The 11625-nt window shown below is 43.5% G+C and overlaps 1 pseudogene; it reads left to right on the forward strand.

Annotated features, from left to right (window-relative positions):
* LOC114026263 overlaps positions 1-7844 on the forward strand; it is an 8792-nt pseudogene extending 948 nt beyond the window's left edge.
* The last annotated feature ends 3781 nt before the right edge of the window (positions 7845-11625 follow it).

The raw sequence follows: 11625 nt of genomic DNA on the forward strand, positions 1-11625 counted from the left end.
CTCTCTCTCTCTCTCTCTCTCTCTCTCTCTCTCCTCTCTCTTTTTCTCTCTCTCTCTCTTTCTCTATGTGTCTCTTTTTTCTCTTTCTCTTTTTCTTGCTCTTTCTCTCTCTCTTTCTTATTACTTTCTCTTTTTCTCTCTCTTTTTCTTACTTTCTGCCTCTTCATTTCTCTCTCTCTCCACTGCTTCTATAAAATTTATTTTCCTATAGGATGTGGACAGTTTGGCTCACACATTATGTGCAAGGGGATAATTATAAGCCCAGACCTCATTAAAGCTTTTTTCAAGCTAACACACAAATTCTACCTTAGTTCTATTCCCCAGTTTTCCCTCCTGCTTCTCTCAAGAACCCGACAGAGCTATTTCTCATAGCTCCTTTGATAGTTTTGGAAGGTCGTTCTCTCTGAGTCTCAGTGCTGTAACTAGGGCAGGTGGAATAGGACCTTGTACCAGGGCACTGACCTTGGGTGGGTTGTGGGGGCGGGGGGGGAAGGGTACTTCCTCTCCATAGAAACTACTGTTCCCACACATTTTCTCAAAATTCCCAGCCAGTCCTTACTACCATGCAACACAAATACCCCCAGCCATAAGGCCCAGGTCTGATTGGCCTCTGCTCTGTGGCTATATACACCACTCCACCCTCCAATGGAGCCCTCCAGCCCAAGACTTCCTAGCTGCAGCTCTAACCTCAATCAGGTCCATGTCTGTGAAAAATCTGATCTCCTCCAAGTGACATGACCACCGACTGGAGGACATTCTTGCAATAAGGATAATTCCTCGATTGAGTTCTCCTCATTTTTTTCCTTTTTGATGAGGCAATCAGGGATAAGTGACTTGCCCAGGGTCACACAGATAGTAAGTGTCATGTATCTGAGGCCAGATTTGAACTCAGGTCCTCCTGACTCCAAGGCCAGAGCTCTATCTACTGTGCCACCTAGCTGCCCTCAGATTCTCCTCATCTTGACACATATCCCAGAGTAAGAATTCAGGAGAGTGTCCCTGTTCCTCCTAAGATCATACAGTCATAGTTTTAGAATCAGAAAGTACTTTATAAGTCACCAAATCTAGTACTCTCATGAGAAGCCCAGGAAGCCCAGAAATGCCAAGTGACTTGCTTAGGGTCACACAGTAAGTGTCTGCAGCAGGTCTTCCTTACTCCAAGTCTAGCTCTTGATACCACACAACCTCAATGGAGCCTCCTCTTACTAATGACCCTCTCAGAATTTCATGGGATCATAGCTTCCAAGATGGAAGAAATCTGAAAAGTCATCTAGTTCTTCCCTTTTATTTTACATAGTAGAAAACAGAATCCCAGAGACTGACTTGCCCAGAGTCATTGAGGTAGTCAGTGGAAGAGCCAGGATTTGAACCCACAGTATTTTATTCTAAATCCAATATGATGGCCACTTTCTTCCCTCAGAGTTTCCTAAAAGTCCCAGATTCTACCATATATTTTCCCTTGACCCTTCATCAGTTCAGATCACCATAACTTCCATTTTTGAAGTTTACAAAGAGCTTTTTCTCACACCTGATAGTCAAGATAACATTGTTGTTGTAACTGTTGAATCATTTCAGTCCTCCAGACTCTTCATGATCACATCTAGAGTTTTCTTGAAAAAGATACTGGAGTGGTTTGCCATTTCCTTCTCCAGATCATTTTACAAATGAGGAAACTGAGGCAAACAGGGTGAAGTGACTTGCCCAGGGTCACACAGCTAGTAAGTGTCCGTGACTGGATTTGAACTCAGGAAAGTGAGTCTGCCTGACTCCACGCCTGGTGTTCTATGCACTATGGCACCACCTAGCGTCCAAGATGGCATAGTTGGGTGGGGACCACTGGATTTGGAGTCAGAGTAGTTGGGTTTGAATCCTAGCTCTGACATTAAAGCTATGTGACCTTAGGCAAATTACTCATCCTCACTGCACCTCAACTTCCTCTTCTATAAAATAAAAAGGTTAGACTAGGTAATCGCCAAGGTCCCTTCTAGCTCTAAATCCTATGTGGTATGTAGCGAAAGTATTGTTATCCCCATTTTATAGATGAGAAAACTGAGGCTCAGAGCTTAACTGGTTTGCCCATGGTCACAAAAGTAGTGAGGGGGAAAGGAGGGATTCCAATCCTGGTTCAAGTCCAACATTCTGTCTATCAATTACATTTTGATTTTCAAACTAGTTCATGCATGCAAATTACTTTGTGTGTGCCTTCTGTAGTATTTTGAAACTTTTTTGCTTTGATTTTAACCTATAATTTAATCAGTATAGGAAACTCCCAGTTTGGGAGCACACTCTGTTGATGTGAAGTGACAATTTGTCTGTAATTAGCTGTCTTCAAGAGCTATCCAGACTAGAAAATGGAGAGCTTAAGTAGCTTGCTCAAGATCACACGCCAGTATATATTAAAGGCAAAACCTGAACCCACATCTTCCTGAATCCACAGACTCTATTCACTATTCCCCATGCCTCTCTGCTCTATAATAGTAACTTATCACTCTCATTAGTACTCTGTTTAGGCTACAAGGGGATACTTTCAGTCCAGGAGTAGTCATTAGAGGAAGGTTTTTCACTTCAACCATAGAGACCTTACATACTATGGAAGGGTTTTGAGAATAGTCCATCAAAACCCTCTTCCAAGCTTCCCTATGTCTTCCTCTGCATGCCTTCCTACTAGGGTTTTCCTCTGGGAATAGGGTCAGTAAGAGGAAGCAGTATGTATAACTGAAAAACCACACGTTACGCCTTTCGGGACTGTTCCCTGGAGCGACTGCCCACTTTACTCTGCCCTAGCTATACTTGCCATCAGGAAATGAAAAGGGGATGGTGGGAGAGCATGTCTAGATGCAACAGTCACCCTCTCTGCCATTCAGCCCTCCACACCCTGGAGACCCAGTTCACTGGGTTGGCCATAACCGATGACCTTCCAGACATCATCTTCAATGTGAGGGTGGGCAGCCAGCTTTTGTTCTCCTGTGATACCCAGAGCAAGGAGCTGCTAATCAAACTAGGTTAGGCCTGCCCACCTCTGAAGAACAAGCTGATGGAGAAATTGCACCAGCAGCTGCAACAAGGTGCGGAGGATGATCTGCGGCATTTCTGTGCCAACTGGGTAGTCTCTTACAATGAGACCTGGGGTGAATTTCCTCCCTCAGGGCCTTGTCCTTCCCTCCTTCACTCTTTCCCACCTTTTCTACCTTCCTCCCCTAAAGATTCCAAGACCTATTCCTAGGAGGTTGGCCCAAGGGCCTGAGTGTTCTAGTAAATGATCAAAATGTCCCCATCCAGGCCCCCTCAGAACACTTCCCCCACCCCGAAAGATCCAGTCCTTCTCCTTCCTTTCCTCAACAGAGATTCAAACAACCCAGGTCACAGTTTTCTGTGAACTGGATGGAGACACCCAAGTGGACAGCCAAATGTGGGTTGCTTTCAATGGTGACACTGTCTGCCAATTGGATGAGCAGAGTGAAGGATGGGTGACCAAGAAGCCAGAGGTCACATGCTTCTGCAAGTATTTGGAGGAGAGCGTCCAATGGGACAGGCTACTCATAGAAGAATGCCTGAAATTTCTAAAGATTGTCCTGGACCTTTTTCCCCTAAAGGAGAATGGTAAGTCCCCAGACCCCAGACTCCTCTTCTCATGTGGAATCACAATCTTGCAGTTGAGAGTAGTCATGACTCTTATTGACAATCAATAGGAGAACAGAATACAGCTGGATACACTCAGCCTGTGAGTTTCCAAACTATCTATACTGAACTTGCTCTAAGAAGACAATGTATTTACAATGATAGCGCTGCTATCACAAGGATGTACAATTGTCAAACCAGCCAATCTTTTGTGCAGATCACAGGTTCACTTAGCAGGAGAGTATGAACAGCAAGGTTCCTTCCAAGATTGTTGCTAAGTCGTTTCAGTCACGTTCAACTCTTCACGACTGCATTTGGGGTTTTCTTGGCACAGATACTGGGAATGGTTTACCCTTTCCTCCTCCAGCTCATTTTACAGATGAGGAAACTGAGGCAAACTGTGTTCAGTGACTTGACCAGGGTCACAGAGCTAGTAAGTAGCTGAGGTGAGATTTGAACTCAAGACCATGCAACAACTCAACTCTAGTAGTTTGGTGATTCCTTCCTGCTTTCTTCTGTGTGGTCCTGGCTTTTGATCCTCTAGGAAAGGCAATCCAGAGCTCATATGTATGTTTAGAGCCTCAAAGCCCACTTATATACTACTTTCCTCACAGTGGAGAATGACTATTCAATACTCTATTTGGTGGGGGTGAGGGGAAAGTAGAGTTGTTGAGCTTGAGAGAAGAGAGATCCTGGTCTTCTGGCTTAGAGCTATGAGAGATAAAGCTAAAAGTTCCAGGCTGTCTTCTGGGTACTGAAGGAAGATATATACAGATGAGAATATATACCAGATAATTCACAGAGTAAATGAACTCTGCCTTTGGGAGTGAGAAATCTCAGCTCAACTGAGACAGAGGGTCCCAGATCCCACCCAAGGGGAAGTCCCCCAAAGTCTCAAATGCAGCAAGCTGGGGATAGGAATGTGATGGAGACTGTCAGCTCCTCTTGTGTCAACTTCTTGCTAGAGTCTTTCTCTTAAAGGACCTCTACCTGAAGAGACTCTGGATCCTCATGTCTTCCCTATCTGTGCTGGAAGTCGGAAGACCCAGATCTCACTCTCCCTCTTCTTCCAAGCTCTTGATAACTTTGCCCCTCACCCAGAAGTGGATCATTGAATGATCAGTCTCCCTGCATGAGGAAAGTTCCATGCACTTGGCTTTGTGCCACAAGTTACATTCAGATTCCCTAGTATCTGCATTTGAATTTGCAATCAGGTGCTCTGCTGTCCTGAACCCCAGAAGCAGAGAAGAGCTGAGCAATGATATGTGCCTAGACCCTCCACAACTGAGCTCAGTCTTTTCATCCCTAAGGAAAATATGTCCAGCCATAGGCAATGAAATGTGACGACACAGAAACTGATTCATCGAAAGCAGTTATCTTTCACTTTCTGTTTTCCACACATCCCATCCTGCCTTCCTAGAATGAACTCCTTCCTCATCTACGCCCTTCAGAATCTTTGTCTTTTTTCAAGCTGAGATGGCCCCTTCTCTGTGAAGATTCTCCTAATGTGAAGATGTTTCCCTCCTCAAAAGTTCCGAGAGCACTTTGGCTTCTTCCTTGCTCCTGTCACATCTTTCATTACATTATACTTATTCATCTATATCTGTGTCTTATTCGCCTGTGCCTCTAACCTTCCCAGGAAAATGTAAGGTCTTTGAGGGCAGACATCATGCCATTTTTATCTCTCTATGCCCAATGTAAGAAGGCTGGAAAGATGCAAAGGTGTTTTACTGTGAAGGTCTCCAAAGGTCAAACAAAAGATTTTCTATTGGATGCTAGAAGTAATAGGAAAAGAGTAGGTGTCCACTGATCTTTCAAAATGGCAACCTTTCTCTTCATTTGCTCCTAGAGGCCCCTGACGTGACTGTGTTTCGCCAGGATGCCCCAGATGGCAGGATCACCCTCTTCTGCACAGCCAGGGATTTCTACCCCCATCCCATCCTGCTACACTGGGAAAAGAATGGGCAAATGTGCATATGGTGAAAAGAGAGCTCCAGTGGTACCCTACCCAATGCTGATGCCACCTTCTACCTCCAAGTCATTGTGGAGCTCCAGCTAAGGGATCCTGAAGAGGGTTATGCCTGTGTTGTGGAGCACCATCAGCTAGGGACGCCTGCCATATACCCAGGTGACTGACTTCTTGGAGGTGTGCAGTGAGCCTGAAGGCTTACTATGAAAGGTCTGGAAAATGGGAAGTATGTGGGGGCAGGGAGGGGGCCCATGTAGATTATGCATCTCCACATAGGTTGGCCTAAAAGCAGCTCATAGGAAATCATGAAGAGATAATTTTGAAATCTTGCCCACCCCTCTCCAAAGGAGACTTTGATTCCTGTCTGAGAGGTCCAAGAGAAGGGGCCATGAGGCTAGCCACTCTGCTCTCCTCAGAAAGAGGGCAATAGACCTTTTATATCTACCTGCCTCCCTATATATCACTAGACTAGAGGAAATGATTTTTAGGTTCCAGTAATTTTCCTAATCACTATCCCTAAGCTAGAAAAGGGTGCTAATTATATCCAAAGACTGATTCCTTCCAAGTACATGCTAATTGCAAAAAAAAAAAAATCATCATAAATAGTGAATGAACAAACCCATTTAGCTAAGCCTATAAGCTCAAAGAGGTTACTCAGCTTAGAATATATCAGACAAAACAGAATGACTGAGTACTCCCACTGTGAGCAAAATATTTCAGCTCAACCCATAATGCCTCCAATATCACCCAAGAGGAAATCCCCCTAAGTCTCTAGGGAAGCAAGCTAGAAAATCAGAGACAGGTTAAGGTCCTGACTTCTCTACTTGTCTGCTACTTCCCAAAGTCTTTTTTCCCAATCTCTGGGTTTTCTCCCAAAGGTGGTCTGGAAACATGTGTGTCCTCTCTTGAAACAGGAAGCTAGATCTCTCCTTCCCCAAGCTCTCATGCTAGCTCCACCCCTCAAACAGGGAAGCAGTACTGAATAATTCTTTTCTCTGCCAATGAGAAGTCTTATGCAATTCACCAAGCTTGAATTTCAAATTACACAAATAGCATGCAAGTGAACCCCCATTCCCTTTTGAAAATGTTGGGATGGTTGGGGGGAAAAAACCTTTTTAACGGTCTCAGATTTGCTATGGAAAGGGAAGCGGCTCATAGGGTAGAATGCCTGCAAATTCCCGTAGGAGACAGACCCATCAAGGACACCCTGCCCATTTTTGTGTTTATTGCCTCTGCCTTCCCTGCAGCACCCAGGAAAGTTACCAGAGGAAAGTCCTGGAAACTGTCTCTACGGATCTCAGCCACTACCATCCTGGTCCTGATCTCAACTGTGGCCTTCATCATATGGAGGAAAAAAGATGCATGGGGTAGGAACAAGGACAAAGGTGGGAACAGGGAGGGAAGAACAAAAGTAAGAAAGAAGTGTTGTTTCCAGCAGCAGTCCAAGGTCTGAGGACGCTTCGAGGCCAATATTCCAGGCATACTTTTTTGCTGAGAGGGCAGGGGGCAGTCAGCCATATGGAACCCTCTGCTGGACACTGGGGAAAAAACCAAAAGCAGAGGACCACCAGTCACTGACCATTCCTACTGTGCAATGGAAAAGAGACAACTGCATCCTGGCCTGGAGGGGAGACTGCTCTAGGCCTTGAGGAGCCCCTATTCTTCAGCCACAGGGAGATTCCAATGTGATGATTCCTTGACTGGGGAATTCCCACGTGGCACCATGTGGCATGGTCCTCAACATGAAACGAAAGTCTAGCTCCCCACACAGAGGACAAAGTCATTTTTCTCTGGTTCTCCCACTTCTTTATAATTCTCTCCATCTATCCCATAGGCCACAGGACCCAAGAGCACAACACAGAAGAAGGTAAGAGACAAGGAGAGGGGAAGGCCAAGGGAAGAAAGCTACAGAGTGGTACTTCAGGAGGTCAATTGAGGAAAGGAAAATGTGGTCGGAATGTGGGGCAATGGAGAGGGAGGTATGGATGTAGAAAGAATTCCATAATCTTGGTCTCTTCCCTACTTTCAGCTGCTAGGCAACAGATACTGGGGAGATTAGAGGCTTCTAAGCATCTAAACATTCTAAATATTCCAAACATCTCTTTCCACAGGGATGTCATCTTGTTAGGAGCACTTTCTCTTCCTTCTTCCTTTTCCCCTTCTCCCAACTGCTCTTCTCCTTCTCTTCTTCCTTCTCCTCTACCATGCAGAAGATAGGGAGTCTCCCAAGCCCAAACTCCGGGGAAGAGACATTTAGTTAAAATTCGATTGTTTTCATGCCTCACATTACAAAGAGTCATAAACCCTGGATAATCAAATCAACAAGGGTTTATTAAGCACCTACTACATGCCAGTCACTGGGACTCAAAGAAAAGCAAAAATAGTCCATGACCTCGATTAGCTTGCATTCTAATGGAGGAAACAACATGAAAACAACTACATACAACCAAGATTTCAAACAGAGAGAGAGAAAAAAACAGATAAAGTGAGAGCAACAGAGATAGACAAAGAGAATAAATTGGGGATAGTCTCAGAAGGAAGGCTCTAGGCTTTTTTGCAAAAGGTGTGACTTGAGCTGAGACTTGAAGGAAACCAGGAGGCAGATGTAAAGTAAGTTTCTTGTTCTTGAGGAAATAGAGAAAATAACCAGGTATAAGATGCATATATCAGAAGATCAAAAAAAATCTGAAAAGCTTTTGCACAAAGAACCATTAGAAATAAATCTTGAAAGAAAAATAGAAGAATAGGAAACCATGGATGTGACCAATATAACTGATGAAAGCTAACTGATCCAAGATTAGAAAGGCTTGATATAAATACCCCCCAATCAGTTTCGAGGTACCTTTAAGAAGCAGTCAACAAAGATGAGCTGATAACTTCCACCAGAGGAATTAACAAACAATGGATGACCTTAGGGAAAAATATACTCTAACAAAGAAAAAAATTCAAATTACAACAGCCTTAATATACCATTGTACACTTGTTAATCCAGCAAAATAAAATAGAATTATATTTATTCAGAGTGGCAGCAAGGGGCAATGAGTAGATAACTGGCTTCAGAGTCGGGAAGACCTGAGTTTAACCATACCTCTAATTGCCAACTTCAAAACATCTAATCCTCCTTCTCACTTACCCCTCATGTCCAATCAATGGCCAAACCTTATCATTCCTACTTCCACAACATCCCTCCAACATATTCCCTTCTCTCTATTCAAATAGCCACTTCACTACTTCAGGCTCTCATTACCTCTCACCAGGATCTTTTGCAATCGCCCCCTAATGAATCACTGTGCCCAAAGGTTCTCCCCACTTTGATCTATCCCCCACTCAACTGCCAAAGTGATTCCTAAAGCACACGTCCAACCATGGCCCTGTCCTACTCAATCAACCCTAGTGGCTCCCTATTAACTCTAAGCTCAAATATAAACCCCTTTGTTGTAGCACTTAAAATTCTTCTTTCCAGTCTTTGTATACCTTACTCCCATCTCATACCCAATCTTCTGTCCCCATCTCTCCTTGCCTGTGTACTTGCTGGTCCCTATGCCTAGAATTCTGTCCCTTCTCACCTCCACTGGTAAAATGAGTGTAGTAACTCCATAGGATTTTGTACAGATGTGAAAAGGGCAAGCCTGAAATCTCTAAGTATGCATGGAAATGCAGTGAAATAAAGTCTCAAAATAACCGGACACAAAAAAATGCAAATGTACTGTATACAATTGAGGCGGGGGGGGGGGGGGAATCATGCTGTGGGCACTGAATGGAGACTTGGGAGAGCTGGACCTGAATCCCATTTTGGCTACATATTAGCTGTGTAACCTCAGGAGCATCACTTCTCCTGGATTTGTTTCCTGATCCGTAAAATTACGGAGCTGAACCAGGTGGTCTCAAAGGTGCCTTCCAATTCTGCAAGAGTCCATTGAAAAGGAAGAACAGGACTGATTCCATCTTGGAGCCATTTTGATAATTACAATGGATAGGACAAGCACGTTTTTATGAAATCATAAGAATGCTTATAAGGCAAAATATTTAAGAATATAAAACATGGATATCACAGTGTGAGAATATAAACAAAAAAAAACACAAAATGTTATAACATTCTTGGCATTTTTTCCACTATTGCTCAATCATTTCTTCCTTTAAATGTAAAGTTGCTCCCTGTCAAATTGAAGCAGTACTCAGAGCTATCTGCCTCTGTTTCCTCTTATTTAATCGAGTAAAATCTCTTGGCTTATGTGACTGTGACTCATCCTGGTTTTTGACACTGGAAAGTATACAAGAAATTTGAGAGATATAAATAGTTAGGACTTAATATTCAATACATTCTTTTTTCTATAAAGTTACTTGGGTTTACAATTTTTTAAATAATTAAACTGAAGAAGAATTTAGTTGTGCTGAGTAAACCCAATGGAAAGTGGAGTGGGAGGTGAATGGGAACCACAATTAGAACCAAAATGGTGTTGGCCTATAAGCTGTGAGGTGAATGTGGGAATCTGGCGGTCACTTCAAGTGGGAGCCTATTTTTAGAATATTAAAGGGTGACATGGTTCTGGAAACCCTCTTGATAATGTTCTCAGAAAATTTGAGAAAAGAAGTGGCATGGTATATGGGGGAAAGCCTTGAATTTGTTTTTAAGAGGATCTGAATTCTAGTCCTGGCTCTCATCCTCAAGGCCTAACTTCCTTCATCTTTAAAATGAGGAAGCAGAATAAGATGACTTGGAAGGTCTCTTTGACTTTTATGTCTTATGACTGACCAGGGCTGTGCAATGTAAGTGATTCCCCCAAAGATTTCCCGACTCCATGCATTTTCAGTGCTCTTCACTCCATGCCTGCAATGCTCTCCCTCCTCATCATCAGCTCTTAATTTCCCTGCCTTCCTTCAAGTCACAGAAAAAGTCCCATCTTCCTCCAGGAACCCTTCCCAATACCCCTTATGCTGGTGCCTTCCCTCCCCTATTTTTCTTGTCCATAGCTTGTACATGATTTGCATGACATCTCCTCCATTAAACTGTAAACTCTTTGAGGGCAGATGTTGGTTTTTGCCCTTTTTTTGTATCCCCAGTGCTTAGCACATTTAATAAATGCTTCTTGACTGACTGAGATCACTGAAGACATCTGACCCCAGGTTATACTTTTGACAACGATGTTGGGGTTAAACTGGCAAGAGAGGACTAAGGTGAGACAACAGAATATAAAGCCTGAAAACACACCTTGGGGCATTGGGAATCCATGGGACTAGTTCTCTCTCCTGGACCACCACCACTTTTCCCTAAGCCCAGCTAACATTTCAGGGACTACTGGTTAGCTGGGACTAGGCCAGAATGGACTGGACACTTGGGGAGTAGTGGACAGGGCTAGAGAAGAAAAGAGAAAGATTTGCTAGGGAATGGAAGGGAAATAAGCCGATGCAGATTCATAATAGCTTACATTTGTATAGTGCCTTAAGGATTCCAAAATGCTTAACATACATCATCTCACTAAGTGATAGTCGCAACTTATATTTATAGAGCTCCTGGGTGATAATGCATCATAGTGGATAGAAGGCTGGCTTTGGAGTTAGGAAGACCTGGGTTCTAGCCCTGCCTCTAGCACATTTAATCTCAGTATTTTGTAATTGCAAGGGACTTTAGCAGATATCTAGCCCAATCTATGCCTGAAAAGAATCCCTAGCTGTGTGAACATGGGACAGTCAATGAACTCAATGCCCCAGACAACTCTCCAAAACAAGTAATGGAAGAGTTGCATCTGCAAAAGTGGAAAGAGATTCCATGCTGGCAGCTTCCGTGTGGATGAAATTCCAGAGCTTTAGACCAAAGACATATATAATTAATACTTTAAAGTTGATAACATGTATTTGTCACAGCAATCTGATCAGGTAAATAGGACTAGTATTATCCAGATTTTACAGAAGAGGAAACTGAGTCCCAGAGACATGAAATAATCTGTTAGTATGTATCAAAGGAGGCACTTGAAGCCAAATCTCCTGACACAGCACTGAGTGCCTTTTCCCTGATATCATTCTTCCTCTCTAAACTAAGG

The sequence above is a fragment of the Vombatus ursinus genome, unplaced genomic scaffold (assembly GCF_900497805.2).
Source record: "Vombatus ursinus unplaced genomic scaffold, bare-nosed wombat genome assembly UNPS02014837.1, whole genome shotgun sequence".
Classification (NCBI taxonomy): Eukaryota; Metazoa; Chordata; class Mammalia; order Diprotodontia; family Vombatidae; genus Vombatus; species Vombatus ursinus.